Raw genomic sequence first — 14,978 nt, 5'->3', positions numbered from 1 at the left:
AACTTCTAATTCCAACGGTCTCCTCTTCAAATCTGCCCAGCTCTTCTGTCTATCCTGGGCTACCTTGAGTCTTTCTTTGATTATAGCGACCTTGTCAATGGTCATTTGAACAAGTTCTGGTCCAGTAACAGCCTTTTCTCCGACCTCGTCCCAACGTAGGGGCGACCTACACTTTCTTCCATACAAAGCTTCATACGGAGCCATCTCGATGCTACTGTGATAGCTGTTGTTGTAGGCGAATTTGATCAGGGGTAACTGTTCACTCCAATTTCCAGAAAAATCCAGCGCACATGCCCTCAGCATATCCTCGAGGGTTTGAATTGTCCTTTCGGATTGGCCATCAGTCTGAGGATGATAGGCCATGCTGAGAGTAACCTTGGTTCCCATCGCCTTTTGAAAACTTTTCCAGAACTTTGATACAAATCTTGGATCTCTGTCAGATAATATACTTGCTGGAACCCCATGTAGTCTTACTATATTATCCATATACAAAGTAGCTAGCTTATCTAGGTTGTAAGTCATTCGTACCGGCAAGAAATGTGCAGACTTGGTCAATCTATCAATGATTACCCAGATTCCATCGTGCCCTTGCCTTGATTTCGGTAGCCCTACTACGAAATCCATGGAGATGTCATCCCACTTCCATTTTGGTATTTCCAATGGTTGTAGAAGTCCTCCAGGTCGTTGATGTTCTGCCTTGACTTGTTGACAGGTTAGGCACTTGGAAACAAAGACGGCTACGTCTTTCTTCATTCCATTCCACCAGTAGTTGTACTTCAGGTCTCTGTACATTTTGGTGATTCCTGGATGTACTGAAAATCTCGATTTATGTGCCTCGGTCATTACTTCTTCTGGAATTCCACCGACATCGGGCACATACAATCGCCCTCTCATCCAAAGGATATCATTCTCATCAATTTGAAATTCTGGAAGTTTTTCTCCTTGGATCTGTTCTTTAATTTTAAGGATGGATGTGTCTTGACTCTGCTTCAATTTGATGGTTTCCCGGAGTCCTGATTGTGCTGATAGTGTAGATAAGCTTACTTTTCCAAAGTTTCTTCGGCTTAAAGCGTCTGCCACCTTATTTGCCTTACCCGGATGATAATTGATTACCAAATCATAATCTTTTAGAAATTCCATCCATCTTCTTTGCCTCATATTTAACTCTTTTTGAGTAAAAATGTACTTGAGGCTCTGGTGATCAGTAAATACTTCACATTTTACTCCATAAAGATAGTGCCTCTAGATTTTGAGTGCAAACACAACCGCAGCTAATTCCAGGTCGTGAGTTGGGTAATTTTTCTCATACGACTTTAATTGCCGTGAGGCATAAGCAATTACCTGACCTTCTTGCATTAGTACACACCCTAGCCCTCCTTTTGAAGCGTCACTATATACTGTGAAGTCCTTGCCATCTTCAGGGAGGATTAATACTGGTGTAGTTGCGAGTTTCGTTTTCAGGGTTTCAAAACTCTTTTCACATGCTTCATTCCAAATGAACTTTGAGTTCTTCTGAGTAAGTTTGGTAAGAAAAATGGCAATTGACGAAAATCCTTCCACGAACTTCCTATAATAGCCAGCTAAACCAAGAAAACTCCTTACTTCAGTTACTGTCTTTGGTTGTGGCCAATCCTTGATTGCCTCTACCTTCTTTGGGTCCACTGACACTCCAAGTTCAGAAATTATATGGCCTAGGAATGCCACACTCTTTAACCAAAACTCACATTTTTTGAATTTGGCATATAGTTCTTTCTCTCGCAATGTCTGCAACGTGAGACGCAAATGTTCTCGATGTTCCTCCTTACTTGGTGAGTATACCAAGATATCATCTATAAAAAAACCACAAACTTGTCGAGATATGGTTTGAACACTCGATTCATCAGGTCCATGAATGCTGCAGGAGCATTTGTTAAACCAAAGGCATTACTGTAAATTCGTAATGTCCATATCTTGTCCTGAAAGCAGTCTTAGGTATATCCTCAGTTTTGACCTTCAATTGATGATAACCAGATCTCAGATCGAGCTTTGAGAAAACTTTGGCTCCCTTTAGCTGATCAAAAAGATCGTCTATTCTCGGGAGTGGGTATTTATTCTTTATGGTGATCTTGTTTAACTCCCGGTAGTCAATACATAGTCTCATACTCCTGTCCTTCTTCTTGACGAATAGTAATGGGGCTCCCCACGGAGATGCACTGGGGCGGATCTGCTTCTTGTCCAGTAATTCCTGAAGTTGCTCCTTTAACTCCTTTAGTTCCGCTGGAGCCATTCGGTATGGTGCTTTTGAAATGGGTGCAGCACCAGGGACCAAATTAATATCAAATTCTACTTCTCTATCGGGTATCTCACCCGATAATTCCTCGGGAAAAACATCTGGAAAATCCTAAACAATTGGAATATCTTCCAACTTTGGGACTTCTTTTCCCTTGATCTCAGTGATCATTGCCAGATAAATTTCTTCTCCTCCTTTTATGGCCTTCCAGGCTCGTGAGGCAGATAGCAGAGATTTCCTTTCCTTGAATTTTCCGTGGTATATGACTTCTTCTTTAGTCGAAGTCTGCAGTCTAATTTCTTTCTTTTGACAGTCTACCATGCCATGGTTTTTCGCTAACCAATCCATTCCAAGAATGATGTCAAGCTCAACCATATTGAGTTGAATCAATTCCACTTCGAAAGTTTGTTTACTGATGCCAATTTTACAGTTTCGATACACTTTGCGTGTCTCAATTATTTTTACTTGCCGGTGTTGCCACTCTTAATGGTTCACTAAAAGTATCATGTTCAAGTTTAAGCTTTTTAGCAATTCTTCTAGACACAAATGAATGTGTGGCACCACAATCAAACAAAGCATATGCAGGCATTTTATTGAGTATAATGGTACCTGCCACCACTTCGTTGGTATTATCAGCTTCTTCTTGGGTTATTGCGTACACCCGAGCATTAGTCTTGTTTTCATGCTGTTTACACTTAAAACAAGCACCTGTCTTCCGATAGCATTCTCCAACATGTTTCTGTCGACATGTATCGCACCACTTTCTTTCGGTGTGGCCAGCACTGTTAAAATTTCCTCTTGGAGGTCCACTTGAATGATTAGGCTTCTTGAAATTGAGACCATTTTGGGTAGTTTGATTGGTCATCGGTCTTTTGTTCTTGTTTTCTTCCTCACGGCATTTGATATCTGTTTCTGCGCTCATTGCAGCGCCCATCAAATCCGCAAAGCTGTTTGGCTTGAATACTGCCAATGCCGACTGAATTAGACTGTTGAGTCCCTTCTTAAAACGATGCATTTTTAACGTTTCATCTGACATGATCGTTGGGACATAGGTGCCCAGATCGTTGAATCGTGAAGTGTACTCCATTACTGACATATCTGGAGCCTGTTTGAAGCTTTCAAATTCACCCATCTTCTGTAGTCTAAATTCAGCTGGGTAGTATTGTTTCAAAACCTCTCTTTTAAAAATCTGCCATGTGATCTCTTCCACTTCTGTCAAAGATGGCGACATAGTTTCCCACCATTTCCTAGCTCGGTCTTCCAAAAACGGTGTTACAACCTCCACTCTCAGTTCTTCAGGTATCTCCAGTAAATGCAATTGTGTTTCGACGTTCTTGAACCAGTTGTGACTGACTTTCGGGTTTGGGTTTCCATCGAAAGTTGGAACTCGATTCCGTCTTAGAAATTCATAATGGTATTTAATTCCACGCGGTTGTGGTTCTTGAGGTGGTTGGATGGCGTTAGCTAATGGGTTCACGAATCCTTGCAACGTCGCAGCTACGATAGTGGCTATTGCCATCATATCTTCTTGGCTGAGGTTTACTCTCTGAGGTGGTGGTGGATTTTCATTCTGGTTGGCGCCACGAGGGTTACGGTTGTTTCGGGGTGGTCTGCCTGCCATATCCTATAAACATGTATTTTGTTAATTTGTTTGCCACAAAGTATAATTAAAATAATTTCATTAAGTTTTTTTTTTTTTTTTTTGAAATTCATACAAGCAAAAGTTTCGAAACAAATGGTAAATCAAATAATTCTTAATAAAATCAATGCTTAGTCTAGAGTTCTCTCTCTACTCGTCTATAACCTCTCCATCGCCTACTGCCTCGTTAATTTCTTCTTCCCTCGGGTTTTCTTCTAGTTGCTCTACGAGTTCTTCCATGTCGACCACTTCATTTTGCAGGTGCTCAATGTAATTCTGCAGTTGTGTGTTGTGATGATCAAGGTTGTTTACTTGATCTTGTAGCTCCTGTATTGTTGATTGGCTTACTTTCTCATTGATTTCTTGATCTGCGATCTGTTCCTCCAGACGGCATTGTGTTTTGAGAAGGCTATCGTCCCGGATTTTGAGGGTAAAAATCCTATCCTGAGCTTTGTTTAACTCTTGCTTGGTAATTTCGTGTCGACGTTCCGACTCTAGATGATAAGAGGCATAACGTCTTACGTCCTCACGTAGTTTCTTCTCTTCTTCTGTGGCCTCATGAAGATCCTCCGTCATGCATACATTATTCCCGTCTAACTGGAAATTATCTCTTTCGAGTTTTTCATTTTTTTCTTTCAGTGTTTTAATTTCTGACTTCTTTTCCTGAAGTTGATTTTGAAGTTCATTTATAATGCGTTGAAGATCCATGTTGTTTTCCTATATATAAAAAAAAACAATTTTATACATAAGATACTTATCAATTTTTTTTAAATATGCAATAGAAGGATAATAGAAAGTTTCAAAATAATTTGGTACACATAGTATTTTCTTAGTCACAAATTTTATTACAACCCAGATATTATAATGCTAATCTAATCGAACATCTCTCCGCCATCGCTGTCACTGGCGCTGTCATCTCCGGCCACATCCATCGGTGCTACCTCTTCTTCCTCCATGTTCTCTATCACCAAATGCAGGTAATTATTATGATCTTGAAGTCTGTCCATGGTGCCATGGAGCTTCGAAATGTACCAATCCTGTCTGGCGTTGTACTCCTCCTGGCGCTGACGGGCCTGAGCAGGACGTCCTCGCTCTATCTCCACTCTATCCAATAAATCCCTGTTAAGTGCAGCTAAACGCGTGATGCGAGCGGAATCGGTCGGTATCTGCAGCAGCTGGCTCTCGGCCAAGTCCAGATGATGAGTCAATCGTGGTACATCGGCCTCCAGTATGAGTCTACTCTCAATAATCTCCTGTTTCTCCAACTTTTCTCTAGCCAGTTGCACCTTCAGGGTCGCAATTTCTCTAGTCTGATTGTCAATCGTGAGCTGGCACATGTGAAGGGCAGCCTGAGCACGGGTACGTGGAGCAGCCATTTCCTAGGATAAAATTGAAGGCTAAGCATCAGAATCGTATAAAGGATAGAAAGGCACAAATAATAGAAACAAAGTGGTCGTGAAAAAAAATTTTGATAGTAAGAATTGCGAAGCGATTGAAGGGATAGATTTCTTAAGTCTATTCGAAATTTAAGAATCAGATGAAAGTTGGATTTCAAGAACAGATGAAAGTTGGACTCAAATTGGGATGCACTAGGCTTTTGCCAAAATTTGACTTCGCCAAATTTTGTCTATCAAAATCCCAGCAAGATTATGAACCTGGCGGCTCTGATACCACTTAAATGTCACGCCTCGTATCCGAAGCGTCGGTGACATCCGGCATTGTTTAACAATTATATTGAAAATAATAAAGCCTCGTATCAAATCAAACCAGTCTTTTTCATAAATAAAGTATTGTCTTACAATGACAATGAAATAAATACATCAGAGTTGCGAAATGCGGAAAACTAAACAAAAGGGATAACTTGACTCTTGCTCTTGATCATCGATCACCAACCCAAAAAGCTTCCTGCTCCTCCTCATTTATTTGCTCTTCATTTTTATCTGAAATTGTAAGGGGGTGAGTGTTTTGGTAAACACTCAGCAAGTGGGGGTCGATCGATTCCAAAGATACATATAGAACTTAGTTTTTCTTAAAACGTCCTTTTAATAGGCTTTCAAAGCTTAATATTCTTAACTTATCATGACAGAAGCGAATCGAATAAATGACAGAATTTATCAGATGATACATAGCAATTCAGAAACAGATCAAATAATTCAGAACAGAACAGAACAGATCGGACAGAACACTGTTCCTCATCTCATTTCCATGGTCAAATTGTCCCCAATATGTTAGTCCTCTAAGGGGTGAGGCCAGAACATGGTTTTATACCCACCAATGGGGGCCAGACAGAACATGGTTTTATACCCACCAATGGGGACCAGACAGAACTACAATTCTCGTCCCATTTCAAATTCGAATCGTAACAGCGCAACAGAATTCAGAAGCCACAGACAGAACTTTTCAGATGTTCAGATTTCAGAGTTTTCATACAGACACAGCGGAACCAAGAATTTCGAAGCATAGAAGAGAACACATAATCGATCGAAGTTTTAAACGAAACAGATAGCAATTTTCGAAAATAAGGACACACCTTTATGTATATCAAAGTTTAAAAATACAAACGAATATGTAGAACCCGTAACTTAGACTACGTATAAGTCATGCATAATTCTAGTATTTAAATTAAAATGATTTTATTGCATGAGTTTCTAAATTTGATTATTTTACGTAGTAGTTTAAATTTTTGTCGTCTCAGTTATTTCAGTGAGGCCGGACTGGAGTTGGAGTTTTGAGATAGAATTTAAGATTCAGAAAACCTTTCCAGAATTTATTTTAGCTAGCAAGTAAGTTAATTTAAGTTAAATGAAGGTTTAAGGAATTATTTATACAACTTGAAGTGAGTAGGAAATAAGTTTATTTAAGTTCCATAATTAAGGGGTAATTCATTAAATTAATTAAAGGATTAGTGAGGCTTTTAAGGGTTATAAATTTACTAGCTAGAAAATATTTCCCCTCCATTTATTAGTGAATTTTCGGCCCTTAGATGATTAAGCAACATTGATATGCCAACTCACCCTTTGACCCATTCCTTGTTGTTTTAGCATGCTAATTTTTTTTATTATTGAGCAACCTTAATTAATTAACTAATAAGCATTATCCTAGTCTTGATAGCATGAGGAATTCGGCCACTCACCTCTAATAACACCCCAACAATATTTGATAGCAACCAACAATTCAAATTTCAAAAAAATGTAGACTTGGTCTTGATTTGTTCCCTATATTTTGCACCCACCTCCCTCACTCCCTTAACCAATATTCTCCTCCCCTATCCAACAAAATCAGAGAGCTTTTTCAGAGTAAAAAACCGTGGGTTACATAGCTAAAACTAGAGAGAAAATTTAGTAGAAGAAAAGGAAAGAAGATCACTCCACCTCCTCCGCGCCGGATCGTCTCGTTCTTTTCGTTTTTCTTTCAAACGAAACCAGGCATGCATATATTCTTCCTTGACTCTTCAATCAAGTCCTATTATGAATTATTTTTCATTACATGATCATCATTTCCATGTTAAAACCGAAATACATCAAGAGATTTCAGAAAATGCAACATGCAGAATTTTTCGGTTTTNTCCCTAGCATGTCTAATACGTGACTAAGTCACCCTTTTGGTGGCTTGGTCCATGGTGCATCGGTTTTTAAATAAAACTCAAGAACAGCCCCTCCCCACTTTCGGCCTTCTCATTTTACAGCATGTATGGTTCGAGTTTGGTGGAATGGTGTGGATCTTGGTTGGCCTATGGCCCTTAGCCACAGTTCATACCATGCCCCTAGATGTCTATATCGTGCCATGGTCAATCAAATGGCCACTGGAATGACACGAGACAGCAATCAAAGCCAAACACCTCACGCGCATGCAAAGGTGCTCTCGGGTGAACTTTTCTGATGTTTGCTGGAATGTTGCGAATTGTGGCTGGCCTAGGGCCCTTAGCCATGGTTCAAATCATTCCTTGGGATGTTGTTGAGAGGCTATGGTCGGTGGTTCAAGCCCCAATGGCCAAAAGTCTCGCAAACAATGCGATGCAAGCGAAGTTGCTGCTGCTGGAATTTGACAGCAACTTGCTGTGACGGTTCGGAGGCTCGCTCGAGCTCTCGGTTGGCTTTTAGCCTATGTCCTTGGACTGGACAGTGCCTCATCAAGTTAGGAAGGTCATGTTTTTGGCCGATTGTGATTCGGATCATTTTTTAGGTCGTACGAGAATTTACGGTGCGATGTGCCAAATTGACTCTCGAAAGAGCGTTTCGTGTTTTGGCCTCCATTTCACCTAGATTTCGATACTCACCATTTTGGAGCATTATTTCATCATTTTGGGCATATTTTAATCATGACTACATGTTAGTTCAGTGTTGGTTCGGGTTGGTTCGGGGTCATGATTAAATACGGAGTCGTTGGATGTAATTGTCGCACTTTCGAGTTTAATTGCATAGTTGTGCATTTTAAAACTATTGCATATTCTTTATGGCATATTTAGGTTACAGCGAGCCTGGGAGCGATCCAATCCAATCAGTAAAATTATGACATGATATTTTATTATGTTAATTAATTATATTACGTGCAAAAATAAAAATTTTGAGATTTATGCAATATTGCTTGTGGTCACTCTACTATCATGAGTAAAGCCCGGTCGCCAGTTACCGGCCCGGTCGTCAGTTATCGGTCAGTTTAGTTGTTTCACCCAGTATACTATGGCAGTAGTCTGATCAGACATACATTATTAAGTCCGGTCGCCAGTTACCGGCTCGGTCGCCAGTTACCGGTCAGTTCAGTTCAGGGACCACTTGCATAGACCATAATCTCACCAGAAAATTATATACAGCTATTTCAGTACAGGGCTCCAAGGAGCAAACATTTTTACTATGATTTTCAGTTCAGTTATGCACGTATTATAATTACTCAGAACAAGTTATTTTCAGTATGCCTCATGACATGATATTTTATCCCATGCATATCTTACTATATTACTTACTCGTTAATTACGATATATGCATGTTGAGTCTTTAGACTCACTAGACTTGATTGTTGTAGGTGCTGATGATGTCGGGATCGAGGGCGGGGACCAGTGAGCCAGCTCGAGTCGGCAGTAGTAGGACCCGAGGACCTCAGTTCAGCATTTGTTATTATTTGATTGCTCAGACATTTTTATCTATTGTTGGATAAATTTTTAACTGTTGTTTCGAAAAATGTTAATTTCTTCCGCTGCCACTTTGAACATCAAACTTTATTTGTAAGTTCAATTATGAATGAGGCAATTTTATTTATTTAAAAAGAAAATTTTTAAATTTTCCGCAATTTTTCAAAGCACGGATTTCTAGGCCTCTACAGCTGGTATCAGAGCAATGGTTCTGTAAAGGGTTGTACTACTACTGACCTCGAGAAGCTCACGAAGTCACGTCTTCGGTTTGTAAGTTTTTCATTTACGCATTTTATTTAAAGCGTGAATTAATTTCAACAGCATGATTTCATGAGATATTTGCGCCCATATTTTTATTGTTCAGTATTTAAATGTAAATAAATTATGGAATTATGCATGTTAGTTACGTATGGTAATGTATGGAACAGTATGGCCCCTAGACGCATCCTCGAGCGTACGAGAGTAGATGAGCCTCGCCAGGAGGACCGAGATGAGCAGAGGCAGGAGAGGTACGGACCTCCACCCCCTCCTCCAGATATGAATGCCCAGATGCTTGCTGGGATGACGCAGTTCTTCGCACAGTTTGCGGGGAACAACGCCGTGGCGACCAGGCCGACAGGGCCCGAAGCTGTATACGAGAGATTCATGAAGATGCGTCCAAAGGAGTTTTCAGGGACGTCTGACCCCATGATTGCCGAGGAATGGATCAAGTCCCTCGAGGTTATCTTCGAGTTTATGGAGCTTGGAGATTCAGGTCGAGTTCGTTGTGCTTCTTATCTGTTCGGAGGAGATGCCCGCCTATGGTGGGAGGGAGCTTCAGTAGCCCTAAACTTGGCTACACTGTCTTGGACGCGCTTCACAGAAGTGTTTTACTCCAAGTATTTTACGGATGAGGTGCGCACCCGATTGACCACGGAGTTTATGAGCCTTAGACAGGGGGATCGGACGGTTACGGAGTTCATCCGTAAGTTCGAGAGGGGATGTCATTTTGTGCCCCTGATCGCGAACGATGCTAAAGCCAAGTTGATGCATTTCTTGGTGGGTTTACGGCCGATCTTGCGCCGTGATGTTAGGGTGTCTGACCCTACTACTTACGAGGTCGCCGTCTCCAGAGCTCTGGCCGCAGAGCAGGACCAGCGAGATATAGAGAGGGATCGCTTGGGAAAGCGACCAGTTCAGGTACCACACCGCCCTCCTCCTCCTCAACAGCACCAACATCAGCATAAGAGGCCGTATCACGGCCCGCCCAGGAACAGAGGAGGACCTCAGCAGCAGCAGCAGCAGCAGAGATGTGCCGTCCCGAGGACTTTTGAGCACCCAGTCTGTCCCAAGTGCTCACGTCGCCACCCTGGAGTATGCATGTTCGGTTCAGGGAAATGTTATAAGTGTGGCAGCACGGACCACATGATGCCACAGTGCCCCCGGAAGAATCAGCCTACCCAAGGCAGGGTTTTCGCTCTCCATGCTGCGGAGACGAATCCCGATACCATGTTGATGACAGGTACCTTACAGCTTTAAGTTTAAATTTGTGCATTCCAATGTTTTGGGAATCGGGATTAAGATTTTGAACTTAGAATTGCAATAGGATTGCATGCTCTACTCAGTATTATTTTTGGGATTTAGTTAGGAGAACTGTGACCTTTGCATGTCTATAAGCTTAGCTCTTATGATTATTTGGGTTCAGCTTAGTGTTCCGAACTTTCAGGGAGAATTTTTATAGCCGGCTCAGCCACCAAAGCCTTGATAGATTCAGTGGCTACCCACTCATTTATTTCAGAGGTCTTTGCAAACTTTCTCAAAGTTAAGACCATCGGGCTAGATGTAGCCTATTCAGTATCATTGCCTTCGGGAGAGGAGATAACAGCCACCAACGTGATCCGTGACATAGACTTCGAGCTGCATGAAAATCTTGTGTATGCGGATCTGATCTTATTGCCGATGCCAGAGTTTGACATCATATTGGGCATGGACTGGCTACTGCGGAACAGAGTTTTGATCGACTTTCAGCGGAGATCCATTTTAGTCCGACCGCCTGGAAATACTCAGTTCTTATTTGAGCCGGACAGGTACTTTCCTTTACCGCGCATTATTCCTTATGTCCAGGCTAGGAAGCTCATGCATAGAGGGTGCCGGGCATTTTTAGCAACTTTTATATCTGTCCCCGAGACACCCAGTCAGTCAGCCGCAGATGTTCCGATTGTTAGAGACTTCTTAGACGTTTTTCCTGAAGACGTCTCTGGTATGCCACCTGAGAGAGAAGTGGAGTTTTCTATCGAGCTTATGCCAGGTACGGTTCCGATCTCGAAAGCACCGTACCGACTTGCACCGACAGAGATGGCAGAGCTTAAGAAGCAGATTCAGGAACTTCTTGATAAGGAGTTCATCCGCCCGAGTTTCTCCCCTTGGGGCGCGCCAGTCTTGTTTGTTAAGAAGAAGGATGGCTCTATGAGGCTTTGTATTGACTACCGGGAGTTGAACAGGGTTACAGTGAAGAATAAATACCCACTTCCGAGGATTGAGGATCTGTTTGACCAGTTGCAGGGAGCTTCGATTTTCTCCAAGATAGATTTGCGTTCAAGTTATCACCAGTTGAGGGCGAGAGACGCCGATGTTTCGAAGACAGCTTTCAGGACTCGTTATGGCCACTACGAGTTCCTTGTGATGCCGTTCGGTTTGACGAATGCGCCAGCGATTTTCATGGATCTCATGAATCGCGTATTCCAGCCGTACCTCGATCAATTTGTGATAGTGTTCATAAACGACATCCTCATCTACTCCAAGAATAGGGAGGATCACAGCAGGCATCTGACCACAGTATTGCAGACATTGCAGAAGCACAAATTATTCGCAAAGTTTAGTAAATGCGAATTCTGGTTAGAGAAGGTGGCGTTCTTAGGCCACATTGTTTCCACCAGTGGCATCGAGGTAGACCCAGCGAAAGTTGCAGCAGTCAGAGATTGGGTTGTACCGCAGAATGCATCAGAGATCCGCAGTTTTCTTGGCTTAGCAGGATATTATCGGAAGTTCATTAAGGGATTCTCTTCAATTGCAGTTCCACTCACAACACTGACAAAGAAAAATGTGAAATTTGTGTGGAGCGAGGAGTGCCAGAAGAGCTTCGATACTTTGAAGCAAGCTCTTATCTCAGCACCAGTTTTGGCCATGCCGTCAGGGCCCGGTGAGTTTGTGCTATATACCGATGCTTCGAAGCTCGGTTTGGGTGCAGTATTGATGCAGCATGGGAAGGTCATAGCGTATGCTTCTCGACAGTTGAAGACTCATGAGAAGAACTACCCTACCCATGATTTAGAGTTGGCCGCCGTAGTTTTTGCCTTGAAGATTTGGAGGCACTATCTGTATGGAGAGAAGTGCCAGATCTTTACCGACCACAAGAGCCTCAAGTATTTCTTTACGCAGAAGGAGCTGAACATGCGTCAGAGGCGTTGGTTGGAGCTTGTGAAAGACTACGATTGTGACATTAGCTACCACCCGGGTAAGGCTAATGTAGTTGCAGATGCACTGAGCAGAAAAGTTGCAGTGATGGCTCATTTGGCAGTTTCGAGACCTCTTCAGTTTGAGATGCAGAGGTTTGATCTTGAGACTTATCCTCGAGGTAGAGTTCCCCGTCTATCTACCTTGACCATTCAGTCTTCCCTTCTTGACCGTATTCGCAGTGGTCAGGCAGCAGATGAGCAGTTGGCCAAGTGGAAGCAGAGAGATGAGGCCAAGAGCAGTGTTTTGTATTCAGTCAGCGACGACATAGTGAGATACCGAGACAGGATATAGGTCCCTAGTAGTGATTCTATCCGAGCAGACATCTTATCAGAGACCCATATATCGCCGTACTCTATTCACCCAGGGAGTATGAAGATGTACAAAGATCTACAGCTATTGTATTGGTGGCCTGGTATGAAGAAGGACATCAGACGGTTTGTTTCCGAGTGTCTGACTTGTCAGTTAGTGAAGGCAGAGCACCAGAGACCAGCAGGTCTCTTCCTATTCCCTAGTGGAAGTGGGAGATTGTTACCATGGACTTTGTGACCGGATTGCCGAAGTCAGCCAGGGATCGAATGCCATATGGGTGATTGTAGATCGTCTTACCAAATCAGCACACTTCTTGCCTATTAAGACGACATTCACCATGGTTCAGTATGCAAAGTTGTATATCCGAGAGATAGTCCGACTCCATGATATTCCAGTTTCTATTGTATCTGACAGAGATCCCAGATTTACTTCCTCGTTTTGGAAGAGTTTGCATTCGACTATGGGGACGAAGTTGCTGTTTAGCACAGCTTTTCATCCGCAGACAGATGGGCAGTCAGAGCGAGTCATTCAGATTTTGGAGGATCTTCTCCGAGCTTGCGTCATTGATTTCTCAGGGAGTTGGGAGTCGAACTTGCCATTGGTAGAGTTCACCTATAACAACCGCTTTCAGTCATCTATAGGAATGGCTCCGTATGAAGCTTTGTATGGTCGCAAGTGCAGATCTCCTATTCATTGGGATGAAGTAGGAGAGAGAGCAGAATTGGGTCCAGAGATTATTCAGCAGACTGTTGATGTAGTAGCCCGGATCCGTGATAGAATGAGGACTGCTCAGAGTCGACAGAAGAGCTATACAGATCAGAGAAGGAGAGAGTTAGAGTTCGCAGTCGGCGACCATGTCTTTGTGAAGGTGGCACCTATGAAGGGTGTCATGAGATTTGGGAAGAAGGGGAAGCTCAGCCCGAGATTTATTGGACCATTTGAGATCCTCGACAGAGTTGGGACGCTAGCTTATCGTGTTGCTCTTCCGCCGAATCTGGCCGGAGTACACAACGTGTTCCACGTCTCCATGCTGAGGAAGTATATGGCGAATCCTTCGCATGTGCTGAATTTTGAGCCGTTGCAGCTCACTCCGAGCCTATCTTATGAAGAGAGACCAGTGCAGATTTTAGACAGATAGGAGAAGAAGCTTCGGAACAAGCTGGTTAAGCGAGTGAAAGTCAAGTGGCTCAACCATTCAGAGGAGGAATCTACGTGGGAGTGTGAGCCAGAGATGAGGAGTCGGTACCCTGAGTTATACGGTGAGTTTTAATTTCGAGGAAGAAATTATCTTTAAGGGAGGAAGGATTGTAGAACCCGTAACTTAGACTACGTATACGTCATGCATAATTCTAGTATTTAAATTAAAATGATTTTTATTGCATGAGTTTCTAAATTTGATAACTTTACGTTGTAGTTTAAATTTTTGTCGTCTCAGTTATTTCAGTGAGGCCGGACTGGAGTTGGAGTTTTGAGATAGAATTTAAGATTCAGAAAACCTTTCCAGAATTTATTTTAGCTAGCAAGTAATGAATGTTTAAGGAATTATTTATACAACTTGAAGTGAGTAGGAAATAAGTTTATTTAAGTTCCATAATTAAGGGGTAATTCATTAAATTAATTAAAGGATTAGTGAGGCTTTTAAGGGTTATAAATTTACTAGCTAGAAAATATTTCCCCTCCATTTATTAGTGAATTTTCGGCCCTTAGATGATTAAGCAACATTGATATGCCAACTCACCCTTTGACCCATTCCTTGTTGTTTTAGCATGCTAATTTTTTTTTTATTATTGAGCAACCTTAATTAATTAACTAATAAGCATTATCCTAGTGTTGATAGCATGAGGAATTCGGCCACTCACCTCTAATAACACCCCAACAATATTTGATAGCAACCAACAATTCAAATTTCAAAAAAATGTAGACTTGGTCTTGATTTGTTCCCTATATTTTGCACCCACCTCCCTCACTCCCTTAACCAATATTCTCCTCCCCTATCCAACAAAATCAGAGAGCTTTTTCAGGGTAAAAAACCGTGGGTTACATAGCTAAAACAAGAGAGGAAAAATTCGGTAGCAAGCTTGGTAGCAAAGTGCTCCACCTCCTCCGCGCCGAATCCTTTCTAGCTAGTAAATTTAATGAAA

This window comes from Primulina huaijiensis, chromosome 14, assembly GCF_012295235.1.
Source record: "Primulina huaijiensis isolate GDHJ02 chromosome 14, ASM1229523v2, whole genome shotgun sequence".
In the NCBI taxonomy this organism is placed as follows: Eukaryota; Viridiplantae; Streptophyta; class Magnoliopsida; order Lamiales; family Gesneriaceae; genus Primulina; species Primulina huaijiensis.
The sequence above is the reverse complement of the archived record's forward strand: the minus strand, read 5'-3'. Positions refer to the sequence as shown.